We start from the raw sequence: 20625 nt of genomic DNA, 5'->3' as shown, positions 1-20625 counted from the left end.
AGCTGAATAATCAAGTGGCCCTTTTTCCAGCCTTCTGTTCACATGCTCTTTTTGGACTGCCTTTCTTTAGCTGCTGGCACACCGTGCGGAGGTGACCAGCTTTGCACTGCCTGGCAGCTGAGAGGGCCAGGGGCAGGGCAGCCCCGGCTGCTGTTTTGGTGCCCCCAGGGACACGTCCTTGGGGCCGTGGCTCCAGTGATGCGACAGGCACGGGGCAGCCCCTGCATCAGCCCTCGCAGCCAGCTCTGAGGGGTTTGGGTAACGTGGGCGCCACACACACAGCACTGCTGCACGTTCCCATGGCACCCCACCCGCTCAGACTCTCCTGCAGGTTGTGAGCTCTTTGAACAGACACGTGGATGCTCCTGTCACACAACGCAGACCGAAACAGACGTACCACGGGGCAGGAGCTGGACCTCTGCGTTTGGACAGGGACCCGAGGCTCTACCCTTCCCATCTGGGTGAGTTGTGGTGCCAGATCTGCTGGCGCAGCCTAGGCAGGACCTGTCCCCACCTCACAGGGATGTCAGAGCTCTGACTTCCCCCCAAAATGCCACCAACGCCCCTGAGCTGGGCATGGAGGGACACCGCCACTGGAGAGACAAACAAGGAGGCCACTGGTGACAAAGACAGCATGAAATCATTCGTTCAGTCCAGCAGCTGCATGCTGCTCCTGGATTAGCCTGCCTGGCTATCTCAGCAAAACCATACTTCAAAGAACAAACCTCTCACCTCTACAACTGATTTTAGTTTAACTGTATTTTTCTGGTTATTTTCTTGGTCGAGAAAGAGGATACAACTGGCTCACTATATTTGTATCTGCCTCTGAAGAGAGGCAGTAATGGCTTTGCAGGTGTGGAATATGGGTTTTAAAACAAATAAGGTCCATCCTGCCTCACGGAGCTTAATCAGTTCCACCTATGACTCCCCCAAGCTATCGAACTCTTTGCACACCTATGTTTTATGCATAATGACTTTTCTAGCTGGTATCAGACAGTAATCATTCCAGAAGGCAAAAATCTCAAAATAACTACAGTATATGCATACAGAATACATTTAAAAGAAAAATCTAAATTGACTGTTCAGACCTTCCCTCACTTGCCAGTGGATCCTCTCCAAACAGAAGGCATTCCAAGTCGGCGTAGGAAATGCTAAGATAGCATGCTTTCCATATTGTGTTATCGGAGAGTCTTCCAAAAACTCAAGCTTTCCCATACAACAAAATGTCATGAAGAAGGTTTTACTCCAGTCTGCGTATCACAGGCTGTACATACTGCTTCAGCTACTGTAACGTTGGCAAGCAGAGCTTGTAATGACTTGAAATACAGTTTAGGAGCAGAAAAACTTTGCTTCAGCACCACTTGCTCACACTGTCTGATTTTCATTAGAAGGGGTTTGTGTGCGCGTGTTTTTTCCCCCAGGAATGAAGACAGAGATAAATGTCAAAGAGGATTTTTTGGCTTTCGATGCTTTTACTGTATGGAGTCTGCCTAATTGAGCGGTTCCTGCATTGTGCTGAAGGAGGAAGGCAGCAGACCCGGCCAGGCTGAGCGCAGCCTGGGTGCAGCTCTGGCAGTGGCGGTGGGCTTTGGAGCACCCTGAGCATCCTTGGCTGGAAAACAGACTTACACCCAAGTAGGTGGCTTCCCTCATCCCTGCCACTGGCATGAAATTGCTTGCTTGCCCCTCTGCTTCCACGAGGACAGCAAGGAGCTGCCTCTGCCATACCTTGCTTGGGCACCATTGCAAGGAAGCCAGCAGAGCTTGGTTTGAGCAGCACAAAAGGCAAAATCACTGCCAGGAAAGCAAGCTTAACAGCCCAGCGCGAGCACTGCCACACAAACCACCGGACCGCAGGCACACACTCACCGTGCCTCATCTGGCAGAGCCTGAGCTGCTCACTGGCCTCCGGCAGCATCACTCCTCCTGCCTAAGGGAGGGCTGTAGAGGACACAGGCAGGGGCAGCGTGGGCTGTGTTGCAGGAGCCCCCTGGCTGGCAGGGAGGCAGCCAGGCTGCCCTGGCTGCACATCTGGGCTGGGGTGATATTGGATCAGATCACATCGCTCAGAGCTCTCGCCCGCAGCTGGGACGGGGCTGGCTGGGTTTGGGGGTTGAGCCTTACAGCCACCCTGAGGGGTGAAGTAGCAGTGAGGAAGAGGAGGAGGAGGATGGTCAGGGGCTCCCCCATCTGTCTCAGCTCTGTGCAGGGTTCCCATGCGTCCCCCTGACACACTGTGCTGCCAGCACCAAAACTGCTTTTGATAATGAAAAGTAACAGCCAGGCCTTTACATTCAGCAGAAGCCCAGATATAAACAACCGCCTTGATGTTCTTCAGAGGCTCTTTTTCCCTCAAGGAGCCCAAACCAGAAGGTATTTCCATCAGCAAAGTCAGAAGTCCCATGACACTGCGCAGGATGGTTTGCTTTCTCAGCCCCTCAAAAAGGCCTCAAAAAAGTCATAAAAGCCATTAAAATACAGTCATCGAGTTTCAGATTTCCATTTTTCCCTTTCATGACAGGCATATGGACATTTGATTGGGAGAGCTTTTATTTTGTAAAGGGGTCAGAAACACAGAGACAAAACTCTGCATGTGCAGCCAGGGTGCTCAGTGCATGTTTGGGAAGGGGTATGTGAAGATTGCTGAGGAGAGCAGCACATAACTGGCACACGTGCCCACATACACTCATACCTTATCCCAAATAGGTTAGGAGTCCCCTTTCCTAACTTTGGAAGTATTGAGAAGGTGTTTCTAATTCCAAAATATCACCACGCATTTGGAATGCAATGTAAAAAGGTAATTTTTATATCTTAAAAAATAAAAATAGGCAACTATAATATATATATTTTTTTAACGAAAATAATTTCAGCATCAAATATTGAAACATTCCCACTCCATCCACCAGGCTGAACCCTGCGTGCCTATAGTTCTCTATTTACAAGAAACATTTTATTTTGATGCTCAAACAGCATTTTTTTGATAGAAAATTCCCAGCCAGCTCCAACTGTAAGTCAATACACCACAGCAAAGAAGTCCACACTGAAGACTCAAACCTTCATATGCTGTGCTGGCCATTGGGAAATAAAGCTTCCACTTCTAGACTGAACTTCTTTGGTATGTGTCTGCTGAAATCCAATAAAGTGGAGACCCTGCAAAGCAGCTGTCGGCCCCAGCCTTGGAGTGGAGCAGATTGGACCTTGGCTCGTTGACCTCGTAGGGTCATTTCCTTTATGAGGAGTTTTTAGTTAAGTGGGAGAACACCACCACAGACTTGCCCAGCTCTCTCTGCCTCCCCACAGCATCCTCACTGGGTGCATGCTGGGTTTACCACATCTGAAAGGGAAACTTCTCCGGCACATCTGCGGCTACTGCATTAGCAGCGTGTTTCTTACAGACAATCTGGCCGTACGGTAATAATTTTTTTTATGTCCAGAGTCAGACCACTTCCATTCTGCTTTCCAAGGGGGAAGTATTTAGAAAGGGAGAAAAAAAATTCCAGTGCTGCAGAAGAGAGCAGGGAAATAAAAAGCTTCAAAATAACCAGTGCTGGCCAGGAGGTCAGCTTGGGTAAGCTGGCTGCGGTGGTGTTTTTCTGGACAAAGTAAAGCCAAAGGGGACAGAAAGGCACGTTTGTGCCCAGGCAGGGAGCACATCACCTGGGAGCAGCTCAGAGCTCACGTGCAACATCCTCGGGGGCTGTACAGTGCAGTAATGATGCAGGATGGCCATCCTCACCAGCAAAGCCTGTGCTGGTCACTGGTACGTGCTCAGGGCAGGTTTTCAAGTGAGAATATCAGGACAGCAGTGGCTCGTGGCCTTGGTTGAGATCCTGCTGCTGCTTGATGGCTCAACTGAAGCTTTATGTTTATGGTGGAAATTGTCTTGATTTCTTTAGATGAGATGAGCATCTATGGAGTTTGAAAATGTGTTTTAATTAAGATTCTGCTAAATTCTACCAGACACCTACTTGGAAAACAAAGCAACTGAATAATTAACTCTGATGAGAGCAGATGCTGCTCTAATGACAACCTGTTACTGCTCAAGTGCATCATTAGTTGTTTTACTGTGTTCTTTTAATATGTCCAGAGATCCTTAGCTAATGAATATATTGGTAGCAGTGCACCTAAAATAATTCTTCGATGTGGACTGCTGCAAGAAAAAAAAAAAAAAAAAAGGAAAAAAACGATGCAGCCAACAATCACCCCCCCCTCCCCCCAAACTAAAACGTTATTTCCGCTGGTCTGAGTTGTGTGTGCCTGAAAGCGTATGCTTCTTTAGTTATCCTTGTGGGATTATTTTAGCCATACATCAAGTGAAGTTTACAAATTGATGGGGACCTAATGATGCATTTATTTACAGATGTGCAGTTCTGTTCCCAGGTATGTTGCTGAGGGGTGAGAAGAGGGAAAGCTTTTTCCTTCCCTCATGCAGCGTGCACTGTTGTGTGTTTCACAAAGTGACTAGAAAAATACCACCAGCATGATTTAACCATTATTTCTAGCTTCCAAAAAATTAAAAAAAAAAAAAAGTGCATCATCTCCTAAAAATACAGACAGAACTCTTCAAAAAATAGAAAATAGAATATTTATACTTAAATAAGCCACTTTAATGACACACTAGACTTCCTGTTTTCACATTATCTTGTGGTTTCTTCCTAAGGCCTATATTATTTTTATATTAAAAGTTGTGGGATTCTATTTTGAACTATCAGCATTAAGGTTTGGCCTGACCATAAAAGTAATGAGATGAAGTGCCTAAAGCAAGCAAAAACATCAAATGAGAGGATCTACTTCATACTTTTATATTTCCTTTTCTCTCTCTCTTTTTTTTTTTTTTTTTTCCTCTCCCCAAAATGCCAGAGCTATCCCTTTTGCCTTGAAATAATTACAAGACAAACTGAGCAATTAGTGAGGTGTTATGCAGGGCCCACTGAGCCCAACGGTGACCAAACGGTGACATAGGCCAAAGGGCAGCAGGGAACTCTGCAACCCTGGAAGAGGAGCTGGAGATTGCTGGGGAGCACAGGGAACACTCTATCAGCCCCTGGGGAGCAGCACTGCTTGTTGCCAACAGTGCAGCTTTAAAAGCCTCAAAGCCTGTAAAACCAGCAGGTATTCAACATATGAAGCCCTGTGTATACGTGGGGCTGGCTCACCTCAGCACAGGGTAAAGTGCAGGGCTTGCTTTGTCCTGTCCTAGCCTCTCCACTAGAAACCAACGCAGCTATTGCCACTATGCTCATGCTTTCAAGCAAATTTAAAACAAACAAACAGCCAAACCAACCAACCAAAAGCATGCTAATAATCACACACTTTGAAGTAAGAAAGTTAGCCAGTTCATTTCATCCTGGCACTTTGCATTGCCTTCTGAATGCTGCTTTACTGCAACCAAGCTGGCTGGCTGCACTGCTGTTAAGCACAGGAAGGAGATGAGAAAAAACAAACAAACGCACACACACACACACACTTTAACAAGTTTGCATTCTCCCAGGACCAGCACCCAACCACAAGATGCACATCTTCCCAGGTCACCTTTCTAACTTAAAGGAAAAAAAAAAAAAAAAAAAAAACAAACAACAACAACCAACACACAGCCAACCCCTTTGGATTTATAGGGCTCACAGCTGACTGCTATGCCTTTTATGGAGACCTGGTTGGGTCTGATTAATTAGTAATTGGGGCGGGAGCTATGCACTTCAGTGACTCTTGTTGCCTTGATTGTAAATTGCAATCTGGTGCTAAATCTCAGCAGGTCACATTGCTGTTTTTGCTGTGCCCCAGTGACACAACTGATTAAATCTGTGTAAACAGTACCTTAACAGAAATGTTTGGGGGGGGTGGAGGGTCGTGTTCAGTTCAGAAGAAAGGGGCTATTTATTTCTGGGGATTCTGTTTGTTTTAAAGCATTTCCATCAATTGTCAGTTGTCCTGATTGATCATGCAGCAAACTAATGGTTTTAATTTGGCCTTAGAAAGCTTGCCCACTGTGGGGGCTTTTAAGCAGAGAGTCACACTCCATTCACACAAGCAAGCCCAGGATGAAAAACAAACACTACCCTGGGTGGCTTTACAATGAAAGAAAGGGAAGGACGGTGCTACAACAGTTCTTTCTGCACATTTCCCTGCCTCCTGCCAGGAGGCCCCACAGTGCCCAGTGGGCTGCCTCCCTGCCAGGTGTGTGTGGTGCAGGTTGCCTTGTCTGAATGCTGTTGGCCATGCCACTGGGAAAATGCAGGACTGTCCAGGTTGTTTCGGGGCTGGCAGGGAACTCACACCTCCTGGCACAAGGGCTCGGCAGGGCAGGGTCCCCACAGTCTGGTCCTCAGTCTCATGCCATCCTCTTTCCCCATGCAAGTCTGGTTTTCCATGGTGTTGGAGCTGCTGTGGCTCTTCCCCGTGTCAGGAGCTCCCATTTCCATCCTGTTACCAGCTTGCTTCCCACGTACCCAACCCGCTCCCCAGCCCTCGCAGTATCCTCAGCTTTAAGGACAAGAAAAATCTTCTGGAGGCCAACCAGCTGGCCCACCTCAACCCCACAGCTGCATGAGTCCACCTTGTCCCAGACCTGGTGGCATCAAGCCCTGCCTACACCTCTGAAGCAAGGAAAATGAAATGAGCATTACTGTAAGGCTGTAGAAATGTTTGACATGCTGCCTGTCTCAGAAGTCTGGCCCTTTAAACACCCACCTTTTTTCCCCTTAGTCCACAAATGCAAGTTAAAAAACATGGGAAGCAAAACAATGAGTCTGACAAAGAAATCATTGTCTTTTCCTTGCTCCAGCTTCCTCCCCAGCCAGTGTAGCTTAGTGCAGGAGATGGGTGCTTCTCAGACCTTTGGATTACCTAAGAACAACTGCCTTTGAAGAGACAAGAAAACATTTGCAACACACTGTAATGCTGAACAGCTGTTTCTGCATGCTCTTCATGAAGGAGGAGTATTTATCTGCAGTTCAGATGAGCTGGAATGCTGTCCGTGACCTTGCAGCGATGTTTTAACAACTGCTGTGTGAAGGAAAAACCAGCCAGGGCTCTCCACAACCCTCCTTGGGGTGGGGGTGGTGTTTATGTTCATTGTGGGACACATACAAATCCTTGGCCTAGGCTGTGCGTTCACACTTGAGTCACCTGCTGGTTGCTGTGGTTGAGCAGGATCTGACCTCTCCAGCAGCGCGGCTTGCATCTTTCACATGCAGGTGTTCCAATCAGTTCCAGAGAATCCAGCTCTGGGGCCATGACAGGCAACTTGGACCTGGAGGGGAAAAGCTAGTGAACAGACCTCCCCTCATGGGAAAGGATGGCACTCACAGAAGGAAAAGAAGGAGCCGGAGCAGGACAGGGAGAAGCAGCAGCCCCTCTGGTGGCCCTAGTGGTTCGCAGAGCTCCTGGCACAGTGGGTGGCTTTTCTGAGCACTGTGTTGAGCTGCACCCATGGTACTAGATCCTGGGAATTGCTAAAAGCTGGAGACACTAAGTGCAGAGCAAGGAGGGAAATATTCCATCCCCTGGGCTTGTGAAAAGGAAGCTAGTCAGGAAAGAGCGTCAAAAACCCCACTACAAATTTGTAGTCAGAATTGTGTGACCTATCCAAAATTTCTCCCATTATAAACCTCTGGGATCTGGAGCACAGATTAAAAATCTTGGAAGATCAGAGGAATGTTTTTGGGTGGATTTCCAGCAGTTCATGACATTTTTCCCAACCATGGTGCTGCTGCAAGTACACTTTCCCTTGTGTTAATTTGTTACTTCCTCTCCTGATTCCAGAAAACAGCAGTAAAGCACACAGCAGCGAGTACAAACTACTGAACTTTTAGGAGCCTCACATAAATAACCTTGTGTTGGGTAAGAAAATCTTGTCAGTCCTTATCTTGCCTGCATTTTTTTTGCCGTATATCAAAGAGGCGTCAGAGCAACCAAATGAGCCTCAATCCCTGAGCCCAAGATGCTGCTGCGGTAAGCTGTCTGGTGCAGTGATTAAGCCTTTATTCTTTCAGAGACCGCAGTATGTATGGCCCTGGGACTTAAGTGTTAAGCACATTACATGGATGCCTATGGAGCCCAAGGAGGATGCTCTGATGCTTTTAGTAGGGATCAGGCAGATGATTTCTTATTGAGATGCACAAGGCAAAACCTAAGAGCTATAAAAGCATCTGTCAGAAGGCAAACAGCAGGTCACAGACTGGACAGGAATATCCTTCTGTCTCCTGAATGCAGCAAGCCATGGCTTACCTACCAGCCTCTCCAGCCTTGCAGTCACTTCCTCAGCATGGGTTCCTCTTCTCTCTTTCTCTCACTTTTCCACAGAGGAAGAAAGATCTGCAGCTGTTTTCATATGTAGCAGTTTTTATATGACTAACATTGAGGCCTCGCTGAAGACATCAGGATTTTGCTACCAACTTCAGTAGTCACGTCTGGAAGTACTGGAGCATATGTTACACTAACTGCAGGGCAACTATTCACTGTGCATCTCTTAATTGCATCCATACAGACAAGATGTTCTACTGCACATGGTCAATTCCAAATGAGAATGAATCTGGCTAATGAAACTACATTTTCTCCAGAGCAACTGTAAGTGCTAGTCCTTACTGAAGATCATATTCTTGCCAAACTTCAAGATTTTAGCTCTATCCCTTCCTGCAGGAGCCTTGTCTGAATAATCATGGTTGATTGCTCCTGGAGTTGTGTGAATATTCACAACAGCATTTGTCATCTTCTCATTTAGTGTTTTTCTAAGAAAATAATTTTGCTGTCAACAAATCCCTTTCTTGAATGAAAAGCAAGTAGCTAAAGTAGCACGCTCAGAATAGGAATGGGTTTTTGTCCTCACTTTGCCAAACTCAGCACTGCTTCAGAGCTTAGCATCTGAAAGATCACAGTGAATTAGAGGATCAGCAATGTGTGAATTCTTGCCCAGCCAATGGCAACTATCAGTACCCCTTTATAGTAATTAACCATGAGATTGCTTGACTTTTCTTCTATTCTGTGACAGCTGAGTCCTGTGGAACCTGTTCAGGCACTGGTACCTATCACCTAGTTTTGCTTATGTTTAGGTGTATGACCTTATCTTTTGTTAACCCCCTTTTTCCGCATTACCATACCAAGGCAAGGGTGACTTATTCAAATCCATGCAAATATTTTATCATCAAGAATTAATCACAGAATCACAGAATTTCTAGGTTGGAAGAGACCTCAAGATCATCGAGTCCAACCTCTGACCTAACGCTAACAGTCCCCACTAAACCATATCCCTAAGCTCTACATCTAAACGTCTTTTAAAGACTTCCAGGGACGATGACTCCACCACTTCCCTGGGCAGCCTGTTCCAATGTCTAACAACCCTTTTGGTAAAGAAGTTCTTCCTAACATCCAACCTAAAACTCCCCTGGCGCAACTTAAGCCCATTCCCCCTCATCCTGTCACCAGGCACGTGGGAGAAAAGACCAACCCCCACCTCACTACAGCCTCCTTTAAGGTATCTGTAAAGAGCAATAGTGAACATAATGAACTCATATGTACACCCTAAACTGAGCTGCCAAGATGAATTTAGTTCTGTTTTGTGTTCTTTCTCAGCAGAGGTAACAGCACAGAGTTAAACTTGGGGCATAGAAGAACGGGACAAATATGCAAACAAAGCATGCAATTTTCCTTGCCAACTTGCTGGACAGTTCAGCAACTGCAGTCTGGGGATGTGCAGCACCCCTGTTCTGTGGAGCAGATTATTTCAGATGAGATGTTCCAATGTTTAAGCTCTTCTCATTCGAATAACTAGGGCTTCCATAGAGATTAGACTTTGTAAGTCATCTTTAATCATTAGATCATTTATTGTCTGCTTCATGCATGATTTCACTGTTGCTTCCCTTTCATCTGTGGTGGCTGAGTCCTGAAACACCATTCTTGCATGTATATGCACTTGTTTATCAGTATAAACAAGATGCTTCATTCTTAAGAGATTTAGACCAGGCGAATTTTATGTTCTTGTGCTATTTTCTGTGTTGATTCTTGAGAAAATTGAGAAAGCATTTTGGCTGCAGAGCTGGTGGTAGGCTGCTCCTGTGAGTTAGAATTGGCATTAGCAGACAAAAGGATGCGCTGCCAGTTCATTGCTGGATCACACCTGGGTGGGAGAATTCAGCTGAATGTTTATTCACTTGGAGCAGAGAGTCAGCAGGAGGTAGTGAGCAGAGCACATATTTCACATCTTTGGGAAAGCCACTTTTACTGTCACTTTACATCAGGTCATCCTGGATTAATATCTCAAGCAAATAGTTTTATATCTTTTGTACCATGCAGTTAAAAGCACAAGCTGTTTAACCTCACTGCTGGAGCAATAAATGGCTATCAGCATTGATGCCTGTTTACTGATACGCTTTCAGAACAAAGTATAAATTAATTACTCTGGACAAGAATGTTCAAGAAGAGTTAGACATCAAGGTTTAAAGTAAGCATTAATAAGAATTCAGAAGAAGCCACTATAATTTATGGAGGATAGTTTCTTTGGTATTGTGCTATTTCTACCTACCTATCCATGTACGTACTACTGCAAAACAACAGGCTTGTTAATAGCTAGCTTTGGGCAATGGAAGCTCAACTGTTTATTTTATGTGAGGTGGGGGAAGGTTTATCTCACAAGGGCAGGGCACATCCTTTTCTGTGACTGCGGCACCAGCCTTGATGCTGGCCTATGCCCATCTGTTCCATGTGTTTTCTGTGAAGAAAATAACTCAAAGAATTGCTGAAGTTACCCTCAGTGGCCAGGAAGAAGTGGACCCCAGCAGAAGGGCCACCCCTCAGTCTGAGGGTTTTTAAGACAGGTAGTGTGTGCAGAGGCTAGCGGTGAGCCAGGGATTTTGCATATTAAGAGATACACACAGGCATAAGATGCTTAATTGAACAAGTGTTGTCTCATCATATATGGCAGGGTTCCTGGTCTGCCGGGGCCTTTTCATCCCTTTCAGCATGACAGGTTCAGCCTTTTCAGCATTGCTTAGTTTCCCCAAATCACAGACAGCCTTGGTGGCTGTGCAGATAGACCCTGGTACTGCAGGGGATCTGCAAAGGATGAATTAGTTGGACTGCAGATGGGTGAATGTCTCTGCTCACAATAATCACATTACCGGATCACGGCCATCATCTGGAGCTTCTAAAAACAACATTCCCTCATCTGTTTGCCTAGCTGATGCATACCACATATTTACATAGGCTCTCATCTTAGAAAGTTTCATCATCTCTTGTGTAGGAGAATGCTGAAATGATGTTTGCACCATAAATGTTCCAGATTCCACACATACTTTCAGCAGTCCAGCATGGTCATGCAGGCAAAAATACGGAAATGTCACTGTACCACAGGGTAAAAGTAAAAGTAGCTTTCAACAGAGTTTTCCAGTTTATTCTCTGATCTAAAAGGTCCTAGCCTTCGAATATTGGTGCAGTTGCTTAAGCATGAATAGACCAATGGAGGCCAACAGGATTCTTCATGTGCTCAAAGTAAAATCTCTGCATTTGCAGTAGTAGGATGTTAGGCTGATTCACCAACATGTCTAAAAACAGGATTAACTTTAAGAGTGTGAAAAGCAGAAGGCAATAGGACCATTTGCCCACTTCAATTTCTTGAGTCAGAGTTTAACCCCATAGTCAGGGTCTAAGCACCAACCACAATCTGAAATTTAGGAAAGTGCTTCTTCAGGCTGAATAAAATTGGGATTAGATATGTGGAGACAGCCACAACAAAGGAGCAGAGGTAGCCAAGCTGGACAGGGGTATTGCCCAGCCATGTGTTCCTGCTGTTGCGTAAACCAGGAACACCAACAGCATGGGGTTAGCAGGTTGGCAGTCCCATTGACCCTCCTTCACCCCTCCCTCACTTATTCCTTCAAACTAATGGCCACTAGACCAATTCAATACACTTTCTGGCCTCTAGCCCCTAATTACAGTATTTTTTAGTCAAAATCAGTGTGAGCTGGATATACAGTTGACAATTTCTCATGTCATCATAATGTGTGGTTAGTACAAATTATTACATTAATGTTTTCTCTTCCTGTACTACATCTTGTTATTTTGCCATCAGATAGTTAAGTAAACCAAAAAATTGAAGATTCTGTGTGCAAGATCTATTTGGGCGACATTAACATAAAATAACCTTTCAGTCAAGAAAGCTAGAGCTAAGATTTGAGTTTTCTGGGTTCACATACACACTGCTGCAGGAAGCTTGCAGTAATAAGAAATCCTTTGGTGATGTACTAATATTATTATGGCTTTCCAAGGCACTGTGTCCGAACTAAGGCCTCCAGATCACTCATGAAAACTTGGGCTATCTCCATCTTAACGGATTCTCAGTATCTCACCAAGCAGAATAATTGAAATGAAATTGATGGTAATGCTGGCTCTAGAGCACAAAGCTCAGGCAGCTGGGTGTCTAAGGGGGTAAAAGCCTACCACAGAAACAGTAGAGATCAAATAAATTTGGTAAAACCAAAAAAAAATTACTTCCCCCTATGAGGCTGTTAATTTCCAGTAAATTCCAGTGTGTTCAAGTTGATTTTAATCAGTTAGAACTAGCAGTAAGCCAGTTGCTGGAAAGATGCTGGCAGTAGGTGTTACGAGACTATCTGCTGGGCTCCACAAGAAATTGTTCAACCTTCAAAATTTTATGAAATGTGAAAAGTTTTGTAATTGTACTTTAACTCCTCTAACTAACATACAGTGGAATTGATATATAGAGACCTCAGAACGACTGTAGAGAAGGGTAATTACTGTGGGTTTTGTACCACTCTGAAAACTTGATTGCACAAGGACATGAACTTTGTCAATACGGAAGAGTGTGAAATGACAAATGAATGTGTAGAGAGGGTGTTTTCAGTAATTTTATCTGGTTACTCTCATACACGCAAATCTCCCAGTAATTTCAAGAACACCGTAAGAAGGAATAATTTATACTCTGATTTCTGCTCAAGAGGGGCCTCCACAGACGCACCAGTCAAATAATTTATTTTGACATTTGTCCCAAGTTCCTAACTAAATTGTTTCTTCTCTCATTTCTGAGGGGAAAGTTGCATGGACAGAGGCTGGGATTGCAGCAAAGCTAAGGTGGACACTATATAGGATAAGCACAGTTTGCTTGAGGAAGACTTTCTGAATGAAGCCAGTCATTTTTGCTTTGAGAATAAATATCTCTCACCGTCCCTGGTCCCTGTAAGATTTCTGCAGGCACACTTTATTTTATTGTACTTTGAAATCTAAATGACTTTTCAGGAAAGGAAGGTTAAACCTACATGTAAGCGTTCATGAAGCCAGAGCATTATTTGTCTAATTTCTCCTAGGCTGATAATCAAATACTAAGTAGCCCTAGCTTTTGGAGCAAACATTTCACCCTGAGGACAAACCTCTTCACTGAACAATAGACCAGAAGTGAGCTGGCACTCTGGAGTTCAAGACAGACCTACTGTAATTAATTCAGTTAGAGCACAGCAATTTAGAGGTAGCAGAAGGATGGCAAATCCCACCCTGTTTCCTAATCTTCCCCAAAGGAACATATTTATTACAAACTCTTAAAATCACCTTTTGATAACGTTGAACAGCCTGTGAGGGGCCCATTAAAGCATACAAGGCAGACCCATTTTAATCCTTAATACCACTTGAAGATTATCCATTTTAAATGGCCTTGCAGAGCTTATCATAATTTTGTAAACTATTAAAAAGTATTTAAAAGCACTACTATATCTATCTGATGAGAAACATGGGCTCTTCTAGCCTGCCTGATACACTGCATCTCTGTGGCTGCCTGGTGATGAGCTTTGGCAACCCAGATTCTCACTGGTACCAAAGCTTCCTGAATTTCACTGAGAGTACAGACTGTATTACAGGCACCTGGGTCACTCTGCTCCTCAGGGTGAATGCAGAGATCTCATTTTGCTTCTTTACACGGGGCACTGTCAACCAAAACCAAGTCAGCTAACTCACAACTGCCCATGCTTTTTCAGGATATGCAGTAACTGGCATTTAAAAGCATTTTGGCTTTCCAGAGTGTTGCTGAAACAAAGCCATCTTTTACTCAGTACTTTAAGAAAGATCTCCCACCTAAATCACTTAAGAAAGAGAAAAACAAGCCATTCTGTGGCTCCAGGACAGGCAGTGGCTGACATTAGCTAGAGGTCTTCCTCTTACCCACTGGCAAAGGCAAGATGTGAGGACAATCCACATCTCAAAGTGAGCTTAGACAACAGATTTTACCAGACTCCCCATAGACAAACTAACCTCCACTCCTGAGAAGCATCACAGCAGCTGCAGGAACTGTGTGCAGGTCCGTGATGGTGTCTCTTACTGATCTCCTTCAGATGCAGCAGCAGTACGCTGCTCTTAAACCCAGATGACTGCACCAGTAACACAGCCAGGCTGGAAAAGCAGAGAAAGAAAATGGAGCAAAGTCATGCCTCCACAAATGTGCAGTGGAAATAAACTGAAGTGCAGGTGTGCCTGGTTGAATCCCGGTTGGCTAACTCCCTCTAAGTGCTGCCTTAGAAGCACGGGGAATAGAGGAGGGCGAAAAAGGAGCTGGGCATGCTGTCCACTTTACTTGACTTCTGTCTGTGCCATTGAGCTTGTAGAGGAAGGGTCAGCATGGAGGGACCTGTTGACTTGGTAATTTGCAATTGTATGATGTGGCTCTTTCTCATGCCCTTGGTTGCCTTCACTAGATGAGTAACCACCACATTTAGAAGGCAAAAGGAAAAGAAATGTGAGCTCAAGTGGAAAGTGCAGCATTGCATATTCGCTCTTCAAACCCAGGAGAGCAACCACAGCAAACCAAAAAGCATATAAGGCATAGGATAACTGGGATGGCTTGGAAAACAGGGGGCTAATTAACCCATCTTGTGCCAGATAAGCTGGGCTTCTCTCACATCTAAACTTGACCTGCAACACTGGCTCAAGCTTACAAGCAGAGAAGCGTTCAGACTGAAATCAAGCAGATAAGAAGTGAGGGGAGGCTGCCAAACTCATTTTCACTGGGGATCTGAACCACAATTCAGTCCAGGTGACGTTTTACATATTTTCACCATTGTTTTTGTTTAATTTGTGAAAGCAATTACACAGCCAATTGAACAGTGTAAAGCAACTGCTGCAATAGTCAGTATTTCAAAGAGGTACAGCACAGCTCGTCTCTCCCAGTTCAGATATTCAGGCATAGCCCTACGGTAGCTGTACCATCCATCACTGACATTGCCATCTGGCCTACCTGAATCCTCCCCAAATACATCCTGTGCTGAACAAACCTGACTTTTCTTTGGGTTCCTTATGAGGAAAATGAGGTGGTGAAACACCCTGCACTGCAGGCGATACGGACAATCTTAGCTGGCATTGTCAGCTCTTAACTGAGGCATGACAGGGGACAGTTCAGTGACAGATGAGGCCAAATACATTGGGCCTCTGGGTGGTCACTTTGATGCAGATAATTGATGGCTCATCCTGTCGAATTGCACAGTGTAAACATGTAATACTAGACCCCTACAGGACTGCTCTGCCCTTGTCTCACTTCAGCTGAACTACTCTGATTTTTACTGCTGTGGCTGAACTCAAACCCATGCCTCTGGTCCCTTTTTCTGCTGGAACTGAATGGATGTAGCTCCAGTGACCTTACTCCTCCCCCCGCCCCCGACTCCTTGCAGACCTTCAATTGGATATATTCTTGTTACATTTTCACCCAATAAAAGTGGAAAGAGAAATTTCAAAGTTAAACTACCATATAAGTTTCTACACTGTATTTCTGCATTGCACTTCACAAATTCAGGATATAATCAATCTTCTTAACTTCTCTCCTTCTTTCTGTTCACTGCCAGCTCTCCTTCCCTTCACCCCATTGCCATCTACCTTCCTGTCAGTCCGGCTCTAGACCTCTGCCTCATCTGCTGTGGTTCTGCTGGTTGTGACTGTCTTGCTGGAGCCAGCAGGCAGACAAGAGGAAGGTGTGTGCTCTAAGTGGAGTTTCAGAGAGGGAGGCAAGTTCAAATGTTTCCATGCACCAGTTTCAGAGTGTTCCTGAACAGCAGCGAAGTTCAAGTCCATATTCCCATTTTGCTCAGTTTGGATTTTGGCAGGTCAGATGGGACACGAAGAGGCAGCAATCAGGCATTTCCACCACACTGGAAGATGGCACAAGCAGAGAATGCCCTGTGCTGTATCAACCGCACAAGGGAGAACCCTGGAAAAGATGCAAGTCCCATGAGGATGTACAAGGAGAAATTTGGGCCTGCTGGTGGTCTGCCTGATACATGGAGCAATATCAAATCCCAAACTGTTTCATCAGCAGTGGAACCTATTAATTTAGGTTGTCCAAGGGTTCAATACAGTATAGCTGACTTTACCTGAAGGGAAAGGAGAGACTTACTGGGCCTCTCCCTTCTACTCAGCTGCCTCCTTTGTTGGGTTTGTACGAACTTCATCTTACAAAGGAATGCTCACAAGGTATTAAGGGATACACTCACACACATCAGTGTCAGTTGTACATGTAAAATGGCATCTCACCATGTCAGGGCTGAGGGACCAAGGCCATTTGGAATGGGAGACTTGGAGGAAGGGCTGGGTCTGGCTAAAAAGCAAGGGAGAGCCCTGCCTGGCTGGAACGGGCTACATACCCATGCCAGTGAGGCAACATAAGTCAAGTGATATTCCTCAAGAAGTGGCACGGGACTCCTTCTCAGTGTGGGATAGGGTGGATGAGTCATGCAGAAGGCATCAGCAAAGTTTACGTGGTGAATGTTGTGCTCCAAAGAACGAGACTTCTGAAAGGTCAACCAGGGAGTCTAGGGCAGAGCACAAAGCTGAATTCAGAAGTCCTGAATTTGAGATGCTGCCTTTTCTCCTCGTTCTTGTACTAACCACTCCCCAAGACCAAAGCAGGTATTTATCGCTATGATCCCCAACAAACACAGTAGCCTGGATGTGCTGGAATATTTTTGGTCTGCAAGTCAGAGAAATTATGTATCATTACTTAACAGAAAATAAATAGTTTAGAGCAGATAACTAAATAGGAGCTACAGTATTCAAGCTCAACATTGTGGCAGCTGCTTTTCAGAAAAGACACAAAGCAGCTCTGTGACCCATGTGGTATCAATACTGCACACAGGTATGCATGCGATCTAATCTTTCCATTGAAATCTAGCAAAATTATAGCAAAATCACAGTTATATTAGCAAGTTTATATTGCAAAGCATTATAAAACAAGTTTAACCTTAAGAAACACCTGTGTATTGAGTTCATCTTCTCAGGCTACACCTCTGCTTTCATGGTGGGATTGGTTTGATGGTTAACCTCCTTGCACAGCCAACCAGGAGGGAGCTGGACTCTCTTTTGACTCAGACCTCAGGGAATTGTTTCTCTCAAATCTTCTCACAGAGCCCAAGTCCTTAGAGATCCCACTGCTTTCTGTTACTCTTTGCTGTGGTGCGGCGCAGGAACCCCTCCTACCAGCTCAGGCCCTGGCTAGGGCTGAGCCACCAGGACCCACTGCTGCAGGTCTGTGGTGGGACACCTTGGTGTTACAGGTGGGTTGCTGAAGTGGTGTAATGTTGCCAGTAGAGTAGGAGATAACCGTGCACACTACTACGCTGGAAGCTGGCAGTAGTGCCACTGTGTTACCTATGATAAATAGCCTGTGTCACCGCAGTAGCTGGTCTCCAGATTGAAGCAGACTTTTGCGAATCAGCAGGGTCAGCATTTGAAAAGCATGTGAATATTGTGCACTTGTAAATATTTGAGCACATCTGTTTAGCTCCCTCTCAAAAACCACTGGGAAAAACTACTTCACATTGTGCCATGCAATGCTGTTACCCTGCTCTAATTGTCAAATCTGTTGAGTGTTTTTCTCATGCACACAAAAATTAAAAATTACTATCCTCATTCATGATTAATTCAGCTGCAGTGCTGCACTGTGTCACACTGCATTTTTTAAAGTATTAAATCCCACCTCATAATCAGAAGAGTTTTAATTAACTTTTTGCTTGTTCATCTTTTTCCCCTCCTTCACAGAGCCTCAGACAATCTCCAGAGCTGCTCACCCCACAAATGTCTCCCAGGATGCTACCATGACAGCAGCTGAGCACCAAGCTGGCACTTTGAAAACTGCCTGCACCAACCCACAGTGTCTCTCCCATACCTCCTTGCTACAGGTCTAAGGCCAGTTGCCTGCCCTCACACAGCTCACCTGGCCAGGGGATGACAGAGGTCTAACTCAAGGCATTTTCAGTTGCCTGAGAAGAGCATCAGGCTATTATTTTCCTTCAGCCCAAATCTTCTAGCGGGTATGGGATTGGTCTTTTACATTAAATCTTTAGGAAGTATAAGAGAGAACTTCAGAAGAACAGTATTCCTGCCTCTCTGTCATGTTTCTGCAACATCATCTGCCCTTTTTCCAGCAGCTGGTAATCCCCAGAACTGCCCCAGACTGCTCACGCACCTCTCCTGAATTCACAAGCACTCTAACAAGCACAGACGCATTTGCAGGTAGGAAAAATTGCTGTTTCCTCTTGCCCCAGCTGGCCCTGACAAGAAGGAAGGAAAGCAGTTATTACACAGTATTATTTTCAGAACAGAGCAAAAGGCAAAGCAAACAGCATTGAAAGAAGACCCACAGGAGACCCAACTCCCTTCCAGAGGTTTCATGAACCTTTCCGGACCAGTGTGATTTTTAGACTCAGCTTGGAAGGGATTACAGAGCCAACAGCCAAGTAAGCTTGAGCAGGTTTGGACCTCAATACACAAATTTTCTATGTGAGCAGAGCATGCAGCAAGCACTGAGAAAGACAGCAGGAGCTGCCCTGCCTCTGCCCTGGTGGGACCCTGATGGGAAGCTGCCCTGGCAACATGAGCACACTGCCTCTGGACAGCTTTTCCTTGCAGGACCAACACTTACTCAGCGGATCTCCTCAGGTTTTTCTGACCTTGGCAGTATTACAAGGGTCACATTTTCACATGGCTGAATTACTTCTGAACAATTTCTCTGATGTATTAGGCACAAACATGCTTTCTGTCAGCATCAGGCATATCTAATCTCTCCACCTGCTTTCTCCCCTGGCAGTTACATCCACTCTCTGTTGCATGGAAAATCCCACTGTCCTTTTTTTGGTTGGTAGCAGATTCCTGCTGCAGGCTGCGGGAGCACTCATTGTCCCCTTCCTGCCCATGCTTGTTTCCCTCATAGCCTAGCTCTGACAGGTTCCAGGTCTGCTTCCCCCTTCCTTTCTGCAGACTCACTGCTTGCGATTTCATAACCTCACTTTACCTCATTTAATGTTTAACATTTCACATCTTAATTGCACTAATGAGTAACTTATGCGGGTCACACAGTAGTGTCTCCTCTGAGCACGTGCCAGCGGGATACCTGCTAACAAAGTGTTGCCCCTGCAAAATGTCCAGGGTGCCCAAGTGGGAATTTAAAACTACCCTGCCCACCCACCTGCAGGGACTGCCAGCCAGTCCCCCTGCTCAGAGCCCTTGCCAAGGGTCACCTGACACCACCAACGGGGCATGGAGGAGGCCCCAGGGGAGGACTTCCCTGGAGAAACACCTGGAGGTGCTCCTGCATCATGCTCAGCCTCTCCTCGACAACCCAGCCCAGGGACACGTACCAGTACTGTCCTGCTCCGTGACATGCAACATGGCAGCACTCCATGGGCGCTTCTTCTTGCAGGCTGCAGCAACTGGAAAAGAGAGGAGATGGGGTTCCATGGAATGCATGCTGCTTAATATGGCAGTGCACAATACAGACAAGATACAAGCAATGGAGAATGGAAAGCAAGAAGAAATGAAAGGGAACAGAATCAAGAGCACATTTAATGACAGTAATTTCTGAAAGTGGTTTGCTGTGTATTTGAAAACAGAAAGATGGGCAGTGGCTATTTACCAGCTCTCATCTGAGGGGACATGGGACACTCAGCAAGGGCAGAGGTGATGTTGTTTTGCTGTCACACATGACACCTTGCAATATTTGCTGCTCTTCTACTTCTTTTTGTCTTCAAGGATCACATTCCTTGCAAGATCTCTGAGCCTCTGTAAGGAGCTGGGAATCCCATCAGTAATTGGGAGGATAAAACATTGTTATATGTATGATATGAGGCCAGAAGAAGCATCTTCTGAAACATTTGCTTTTCAATAAGGAAAGAAGCAAAGGCATTCCTGGCTCAGGGTCATTTTTAGTGGGATTTCCTTAATACTTGTTTCCTATCCCCTCCTGCCTGCTTTCCCCCAGTTCTGAATCCACTCATCCATAGCACAGGTTGAAAACAAACGTACCCTGAGCCAGAGCAGCTTGAACCTCATCAGGGCGGGAGCTGCTCTGGGGAGGACTCCTCCTTCCAAGCTGACACTCGCCTAGCACAGCTTGCTTTGCTTTCTGGAATGAAAGAAGCTGCAGTCACCAAGAGACTTTCATGCCATTATTTTGTATTTGTTGTCACAACAGTTGTGTGCACACAGTAGCTTTATTCTGGCTCTGGAGTGGTCAATACACTACTAGTTGTTTTAGAACAAGCTTATGTAATGACTAGACTAACTGATATTAAAAGTGCACTCCTCCATTTCCTGATTTTATTTTTTGTCCTGCTTTGCTGCCACCCCCAGCAGCACCCGGAATGGGCAGAC

General features: G+C 45.4%; 1 long non-coding RNA gene across 3 annotated transcripts in view; it reads right to left on the bottom strand.

Annotated features, from left to right (window-relative positions):
* Nucleotides 1-2783: 2783 nt before the first annotated feature.
* Nucleotides 2784-20625, bottom strand: part of LOC311438920 — a 132090-nt gene continuing 114248 nt past the window's right edge. For 2 of the 3 annotated variants that reach the window (XR_014694429.1, XR_014694430.1), the window contains 7 exons: nt 20278-20377; nt 19614-19685; nt 18443-18527; nt 16623-16790; nt 15859-16189; nt 14248-14385; nt 2784-3909 (listed from right to left, as the gene is read on the bottom strand). This is a non-coding gene — a long non-coding RNA (uncharacterized lncRNA). Of the gene's footprint in view, nt 3910-14247; nt 14386-14965; nt 16190-16622; nt 16791-17230; nt 17626-18442; nt 18528-19613; nt 19686-20277; nt 20378-20625 lie in introns of those variants that run through there. The other variant, XR_014694431.1, reaches the window with a different exon arrangement.

Source organism: Aythya ferina (genome assembly GCF_964211825.1).
Source record: "Aythya ferina genome assembly, chromosome: 6".
Lineage (NCBI taxonomy): Eukaryota > Metazoa > Chordata > Aves > Anseriformes > Anatidae > Aythya > Aythya ferina.
The sequence above is the reverse complement of the archived record's forward strand: the minus strand, read 5'-3'. Positions and strand labels throughout refer to the sequence as shown.